Source organism: Hemiscyllium ocellatum, chromosome 26 (assembly GCF_020745735.1).
Source record: "Hemiscyllium ocellatum isolate sHemOce1 chromosome 26, sHemOce1.pat.X.cur, whole genome shotgun sequence".
NCBI classification, from domain to species: Eukaryota; Metazoa; Chordata; class Chondrichthyes; order Orectolobiformes; family Hemiscylliidae; genus Hemiscyllium; species Hemiscyllium ocellatum.
Window position 1 is genome coordinate 42,770,428 of NC_083426.1, and position 8,749 is coordinate 42,779,176.

At 43.1% G+C, this 8,749-nt stretch overlaps 1 pseudogene; it reads right to left on the minus strand.

Moving 5' to 3' along the window:
- On the minus strand, positions 1-7,798 carry LOC132828120 (RNA-binding protein with multiple splicing 2-like; annotated as a pseudogene).
- Between the last annotated feature and the right edge of the window lie 951 nt (positions 7,799-8,749).

Here is an 8,749-nt window from a genome sequence, read left to right on the forward strand (position 1 = left end):
CTACATGGGGCTGAAAAAGGCATTAGCAGTTTATTCATGAGAATCTGACAGCCAGTATTTAAGCCATTTATTCACACACTACATACAATGATTATAACAACAAGAATTACTAGTCCATGCAGAAGATAGGATCTCCCGGATTCCCCCGAGTGGAAAAAAAGTGTTCACCAGTAAAGTTCTTAAATCCATAGTCCTTAGTGACTATTCCACTCCTCCAAGCTGAGTGGAAATGAGCCAGTTATTCAAAATCTCCTTCAGGGAACTCCAACCAGAAAATAAAATCCAATGTTCCATTATACATCAGTGAATCTGCGCAGTTACTAACTTTGTTGCTGGAATTCAGGTATCACTAGACATTGGAGTGTGTCCAAGAAAACTTAACAAACAGCAAAATTCACAACTGATATTGGAAGAACCTGTTTGGGAGAGGTCGCAGCACAAAAACAGATAGGCAAATAGTTTTATGTATGGCATTGCTGTAAATCTACAATTGTCAATAGAGCGAGTTCTTTCTTGATTATATTGTTTTATTGAGATCTGCCATATGCTTAAATTTTAAAAATATAAGCACTAAGTATTAAGTTAGCCTGGAGTGGTGTTTTGTACAGCAATGAGACAGTGCTATTTTCTAGGTCTGCAGATTGGAAGGAGCAAAATGGCCTTTAGTAGAGTGACATGCTCTACTTGTCAGATGTGGGAGATTTGAGTGAGTTTACAATGTCTTTGGTTGCAAATCCTGTCAGATAGATTGCCTCTAACTGTCGCTCTAACCGAACCCATGAGGAATTTACAAGAGATAGGGAGTGTGATGGATAGCAGTTATAGGAAGAGAGAAAAGCCGCAGTTGCAGTCAGGTAGATGGTTTAACTCCAAGAAAGGTAGGAAAGGTAGACAGATAGTACGGGAGTCTTCTGTGGCTATCCCCATTTCAAACAAGTATGCTGTTCTGGAAAATGTACGAGGTGATGGTCTTTCAGGGGAATGTAGCACGAACAGCCAAGTTTCTGGCATCAAGATTGGCTCCAATGCAATGAGGGGTACATTGGGGCCCATAAGATCATTTGTGTTAAGGGAGCCTCCAGTCAGAGGTAGAGACAGACTGTGGCCAGCAGCAAAAAAATCAGAATGGTGTGTTGCCTCTCTGGTGCCAGGATCAAGGATCAAGGATGTCTCAGAGAGGGTGCAGAATATTCTCAAGGGGGAGAGGGACCAGCAGGAGGTCATTATATACACTGGAACAAATGTCACAGGAAGGGAAAAGATGAGATTCTAAAGGGAAAATATAGAGAGTTAGGCAGGAATTTAAAAAGGAGATCCTCAAGAGTAGTAATATCTGGAATACTCCTGTTGCTACAAGCTGTGGAGGGTAGGAATAGGAGGATAGAGCAGATGAATGCATGGCTGAGGAGCTGGTGTACGGGAGAAGGATTCACATTTTTGGATCATCAGAATCTCTTCTGGGGTAGAAGTGACCTGTACAAGAAGGAGCTGAATTGGAAGGGGACTAGTATACTGGCAGGGAGATTTGCTAGAGCTACTCAGGCGCATTTAAACTAGTAAGATTTGGGGGGGGGGAAGAGAGGGGGTTGGGTGGTGGGAGATGGGACCCAGGGAGATAGTCAGAGAAGACGTCAATCTGAGACCGGTACAGTTGAGAAAAGAAGCGAGTCAAACAGTCAAGCCAGATAGGGACAACGCAGCAAACAAGGGAGGACCAATAAATCGAACTGCATTTATTTCAATGCAAGAGGCCCAACAGGGAAGGCAGATGAACTCAGGGCATGATTAGGAACATGGGACTGGGATTTCTTAGCAATTACTGAAACATAGCTCAGGGATGAACAGGACTGGGAGGCTTAATGTCCCACGATACAAATGCTACAGAAAGGACAGTTTGGGAGGCAAGAAAGGAGGGCGAGTGGCGTTTTTGATAAGGGATAGCATTACAGCTGTACTGAGGGAGGGTATTCCCGAAAATACATCCAGGGACCTTATTTGGGTGGAGCTGAGAAATAAGAAAAGGATGATCACCTTGTTGCAATTGTATTATAGACCCTCTCATAGTGAGCGAGAAATTGAGAAACAAATTTGTAAGGAGATCTCAATTATCTGCAAGAATAATAGGGTGTTTATGGTAGGGGATTTTAACTTTCCAAACATAGACTGGGACTGCCATTGTGCTAAGTGTTTAGATGGAGAGAAATTTGTTAAGTGTCCACAAGAAAGTTTTCTGATTCAATATGTGGATGCACCAATTAGAGAAGGTGCAAAACTTGACCTACTCTGGGAAATAAGGCAGGGCAGGTGACTGAGGTGTCAGTGGGGGAGCACTTTGGGGCCAGCAACCATAATTCTATTAGTTTGAAAATAGTGATGGAAAAGGATAGATCAGATCTAACAGTTGGAGTTCTAAATTGGAGGAAGGCTAATTTTGATCGTATTCCGCAAGAACTTTCAGAAGCTGATTGAGGTCAAATGTTCACAGGTAAATGAACAGCTAAGAAATGGGAAGCCTTCAGAAATGAGATGATGAGAATCCAGAAACAGCATATCTCTGTGAGGATGAAAGGAAAGGCTGACAAGTGTAGGGAATGTTGGATGATGAGAGAAATTGAGGGTTTGGTAGAGAAGGCAGCATATGTCAGGTATAGACAGGAGAGATCAAGTGAATCCTGAGAAGAGCATAAAGGCAGGAGTATACATGAGATAGCTTTGGCAAAAAAAAAGGTTAAGGAGAATCCAAAGAGTTTTTACAAATACATTCAGGACAAAAGGGTAACCAGGGAGAGAATAGGGCCCTTCAAAGATCAGCGAGGCGACCTATGTGTGAAGCTGCAGGAGATGGGGGAGATACTAAATGAGTAGTTTGCATCAGTATTTACTGTGGAGAAGGACATGGAAGATATAGAATTTAGGTAAATAGATGGTAACATGTTGAAAAATATCCATATTACAGAGGAGGAAGTGCAGGATGTCTTGAAACGCATAAAGATAAATAAATCCCCAGGACCTGATCAGGTGTACCCTAGAACTCTGTGGGAAGCTAGGGAAGTGATTGCTGGGCCTCTTGCTGAGATATTTGTATCATTAATAGTCACAGGTGAGGTGCCGGAAGACTGGAGGCTGGCTAATGGAGTGCCACTGTTTAAGAAGAGTCATAAGTCAAGCCAGTTGGCCTGACTTTGGTCATGGGAAACATGTTGGAGGGAATCCTGAGGGACAGGATTTACACATATTTGGAAAGGCAAAGACTGATTAGGGATAGTCAGCATTGCTTTGTGCATGGGAAATCATGTCTCATGAACATGGTTGAGTTTTTTGAAAATGTAACACAGAGGAGTGATGAGGGCAAAGTGGTGGATATGATCTATATAGACTACAGTAAGGCGTTCAATAAGGTTCTCCATGGGAGACGAGCTAGCAAGATGAGATCTCATGGAATACAGGGAGAACTAGCCATTTGGATACAGAAGACAGAGGGTGGTGGTGGAGAGTTGTTTTGCAGATTGGAGGCCTGTGACCAGTGGAGTGCCACAAGGATCGGTGCTGGGTCCACTACTTTTTGTCATTTATATAAACGATTTGGATGTGAGCATAAGAGGTATAGTTAGTAAATTGGAAGTGTATTGGACAGTGAAAAAGGTTACCTCAGATTAAAATGGGATCTTGATCAGATGGGCCAATGGGCTGAGGAGTGGCAGATGGAGTTTAATTTAGATAAATGCGAGGTGCTGCATTTTGGGAAAGCAAATGTTAGCAGGGCTTATACACTTAATGGTAAGGTTCTAGAGAGCGTTGCTGAACAAAGAGACCTTGGACTGCAGGTTCATGGTTCCTTGGAAGTCGAGACACAGGTAGATAGGATAGCAAAAAAGGCATTTGGTATGCATTCCTTTAGTGGTCAGAGTATTGAGTACAGGAGTTGGGAGGTCATGTTGCAGCTGTATGGGACGTTGGTTCGGCCACTGTTGGAATATTGCATGCGATTCTGGTCTCCTCCCTATTGGAAGCATGTTGTGAAACTTGAAAGGGTTCAGGAAAGATTTATAAGGACATTGCCAGGGTTGGAGGATGTGAGCTGTAGGGAGAGGTTGAACAGGCTGGGGCTGTCTTCTGTGGAATGAAGGCTGAAGGGTGACCTCATAGGAGGTGTATAAAATCATGAGGGCTATAGATAGGATAAATAGACAAAGTCTTCTCCCTGGGGTGGGGCAGTCCAGAACTAGAGGGCATAGGTTTAGGGTGAGAGGGGAAATATATAAAAGGGACATAAGAGGCACTTTTTCATGCAGAAGGTGGTGCCAGAGGAAGTGGTGGAAGCTGGTACAATTGCAACATTAAAAAAGCATATGGATGGGTATATGAATTGGAAGGGTTTAGAGGGATATGGGCCAAGTGTTGGCAAATGGGACTAGAATGGGTTGGGATAACTGGTCAGCCTGTACAAGTTGGAGTAAAGGGTCTAGTTCTGTCCTGTACCGCTCTATGACTCTATGGCTCTGTCACTCCATGGAGAAATCTGAATCCTTGGATAAGGGCAGTTAAATACTTAACAAAACTGAATAGATTCCATCCTTGTGGAGATGCTTCAGATGGATGATACTAGCACATCTCCGCCTGAAGTGTGGTAGGTGCAGTAGGGTAGATGAACGTAGTATGTGGAATGGCTGTTGTGTACATTGGCTAGGGAGTCCAGGCCTCTAGAGATGCAGGGTTAAATGCTGTTCCTACAACGTCACAGAGGTCCCGTGCAATGAAGTATGCTCCCAATGCAGGGTGCATATTTGGAGGTTCAGGTGTAACCATCAGTTTTCTTTTGGGCATCTTTTTGTTAGCCTTTGCAAATTCAAACAAGAGAGTCTAAGGATTTTCAGGATCATATCGAATAGCATTTAATGCATTCTTTGCTGCTTCTGCTCCCACTCTGCTGTCAAATGTAACAAAGCCAAGTGGTTGTTTTGATGTTAGCTTGATCAGTTAACCTTCATATCCCTTAAGTGGTTGAAAGAGAAGGTAAAGCTCACATGGTTTAATATCCATAGGAAGTCCACTGACAGAAAGCGTATGGACCTCCTCTTCACCATTATTAGCTTCATCACTTTTCATGCTCATGACTGGGGAGCTGATTGAATCCATTGTCTCCCCTACTGCGGGCATGCAGTGCTGGTCTGGAAGAGTAGGAGGGTTCGCCTGAATGGGTACGATACGTTCCGGGATCAATGGTCTATCAGAAGCGCTGAGCAAGGTTCCCAGGAGTGTGACTTGCACTGAGTGTGCAATGGGTAAAATTTCCATGGGTTTGGGTAAGTGGAGTGGCACTTGAATCAGGTTGTGGAGGGGCGGATGGTGGTCCAAAGGCATGCTTTACCTGTGAATAGAGACAATGTTAGCTGCTGAAAGTATCTTTGCATTTCCTCTCTCATTCCCTCCTCGCCAAGCTGTGTATCAGTATGAAGACAGCCACTAAGCATTGGTAACAAAGCAGAGTTGAGAGTGTGCTGCTGGAAAAGCACAGCAGGTCAGGCAGCATCCAAGGAGCAGGAGAATCGATGATTTGGGCATAAGCCCGTCATCAGGAATGAGGCTGGTGGGTCACGGCTGAGAGATAAATGGGGTTTGGGGGAAGGTAACTCAGAAAGCGAGAGGTGGATGAAGGTGAGAATGGTGATAGATCGGAGTGGGGCAGGAGGGTGTGACGGACAGGTCTGGAGGGTGTGCAGAGTTGGAGGCTTGGGACTGGGATAATGTGGGGGGAGGAGAATTGAGGAAGCTATTGAAATCCACATTATTCTCATGTGGTTGCAGAGTCCCGAGGCAGAATATAAGGCGTTCCTCCTCCAAGCGTCGGGCGGCAATGGTTTGGCGGTGGAGGAGGACCAGGACCAGCATATTTTTGATGGAGTCGGAGGGGGAGTTGAAGTGTCCAGCCATAGGGCTGTAGGGTTAGTGGGTGCGGATGTCCGAGAGATGCTATCTGAAACGATCCGCAAGAAGGCATCCTATCTCCCTGATGTGCAGGAGACCACATCGGGTACAATCGATGCAGTAGATGACATTGGTCGAGTTGCAGATAAATTTCTGATGGGTAACAAAGCATCAGGTATATACACTTGACCAACTGGAGTGATCCAGTGTCCTTTTGACGCAGATTGTAACACCCATGCATCTTCCATATTTGTTTTCCTGGGTCAGGGGCATCCCCCTGTAGACCCTGCACAGTGTCAATGCCTGGTTTGCCTGTTGTTTTAGAGCACATGCTGGTTCACAGAGGACACAACAGAATTGCGGGCAGCTGCCATGTCTTTGGCAGCTCAATCAGCTCTGGCATTGCTATTGCTGATGTCCGTATTGTTCATTACATGGGCACCACATTTGATTATGGTCAATTGCTTTGGAAGACAATCGTCCTCCTGGTCATTAGTGTCATTATTCTGAAACATTATTGGCAGACCAGACTTGTCAGGAGGTACCGTTTTATTCCCACCTGATAGTCCGGCTTGGCATTTCATCCCGATTCCTTATTTTGCCTCTCCTTTCCCAACTTTTCCTGTTTTTCTCTACTCATATCAGAAGCCTTACACTGACTATTCAGCACCTCCCAAGACTTAGGGTTTCCCTCATGATCACACACAGTAATTCCTCTTTGAGGTATGTCAATCTCCCAACTAGCCGGTTTAGATTTATTTGTTATTTCCTCAGCAGTCTTTCTCCACACGGGTATTAAAGTTTTCCATTTAGTCCCTGTATTATATTTCCAAATTGCTTCTTCCGATTTTAAATATTTATCTATGTCCCAAGTTACTCCCATTGGACAAATTTAATTTCCCAATTTTTTATTTAAACATCCAGGCAGGCACCTGAACTGTTCCTTGTTTTGGGGGTCATCCCAGCAAAATAGATAGAGAGGGGTTCCGACACTCGAATTATCCAACGTCTGTCCCATTTTTAAGTCTCAACTTTCTAACTTATCTCGATATACTAGTTCAATGCCCTGAGTCTCCACACACACTTAAGGGTCCAGAGTATTTTTACCAAAGTAAAACGTTTGTCACTCCATGAACGTGCACCTGGCCAATGTCAATTCTTGGGGTTGGAGATATGGGACTGAATTTGATGCTCATCCCATTACTTGAAAATCAGAAGAGAGGTCACATACAACAGTAGCAATGAGCCCTGAGAAATATAAACATTTGCAGTTTTTTTTTTAATAGGTCAATTTCTGTACAAGAATCAATATTCTTGAAAAAAAAACTGTACTGCTCATAAGTCAGTCCTTTTACAATTTGCCAGTCCACTTGGTTGGGCTGTACTTCAAGCATCTCAACAACCTAGTCCTGTTCAGCATTAAAGTAGGATTCATTTCATTAACACAGTCCATGCACCCAACCCAAAATTAATCTTGTCTCAAGTTCCTCTCTGGCCTGCCACAAGAATAGCAATATTACTCAATGGAATTCCTCTGTATTTCATTGCTGAGTTCCACCTACATAAAAAAAATGAAGAATCAATAACTGTCTTTCCTTGCTTGCAGACTTTCTACTCTGACAGGTAAATTAATTCTGGAGAATGTTGAAAAGGGATCCAGAGATACCAATGTAATGACAAGCAATACCATACAGCGATACTGATGCAGATCCTCCAGTGTGTGTTCTGGGCATTCAAGATGATGAAGTAACACTGGATGAGTCTGTACAAAACCATGCTTCAGGGGACAGCATGCTCATGCAAAACATGCAAGAAATCAATCAAAGAAATAGAGCACCTGCAGACCCTGAAGGGTAACAACCTCCAAATCACTGCTTTGTTCAAGGATACTGCTTCTGAAAATATAACCATCATTAGAAAAGAAGCCACAAATAATCACCATCGCTACGTTTTGTGGGGGGTTAGAGCCGTTTAAAATATTCTAACAGTGCATTGCCTCATTAATTGACTCTCAATAAAAAAACGATCAGTTAAAAATGTGCGCCACGCACGTTTTCCATAAGTTTCATGCCATCTCATAATCCTGGAAAAGCATCTCTTCCTGTTTTACTTCGATTTGAGTCCAAAATTCCAATATACTTTCCGATATACGTATGTTCGTTCTGTTGTCCTTTTCAAAGCCTCAAATACACCAGAATTTGAAGGATGACTATATGCCTCTGTGACAATACAGCAATATTCCTATGGATTCACCAGCCACAGGTTTAAAGGAACAATCTTTGACATCCATTGAACTGGCTGAACAGCTCACCTGAAAGGCAGAATCTCCAGTCTATTGTAGCCAGCTTTTGTCGTTAATTTTCAATGGAGCTCAAACCCAAACCTTGTGGCACATGCACAAGCATCCGAACAACTACAGCAACATCTGACACTCTATGATATTCAGGAACAAACACAACTGTCCCTGATTAGAATAAATTAGCATTTAGGGATATAGAAATTGATAATATTGTTCAGCTGTCAGGTTTTTTTCAAGTTGCAATTGGCTAAGTAGAGAAAGGCAAACCATTTGAAATAATTTGACACCAGGTTACAGTCCAACAGGTTTATGGAGAGGATCTCAAAGAAGATCACACATATCAACACTGAGTACTTTCAAATAAACATGCTGGACAGTAACCTGGTATTGTGTGATTTTCAAATTTGTCCACCCCAGTCCAACACAAGCATCTCCACATCATTGGAAATAATATAATTGGTTTCTCAAAGCCTTTTAGTAACGTCTCTCAGAAGGAGTTGATACATGAAATTGAGTACCAGACAT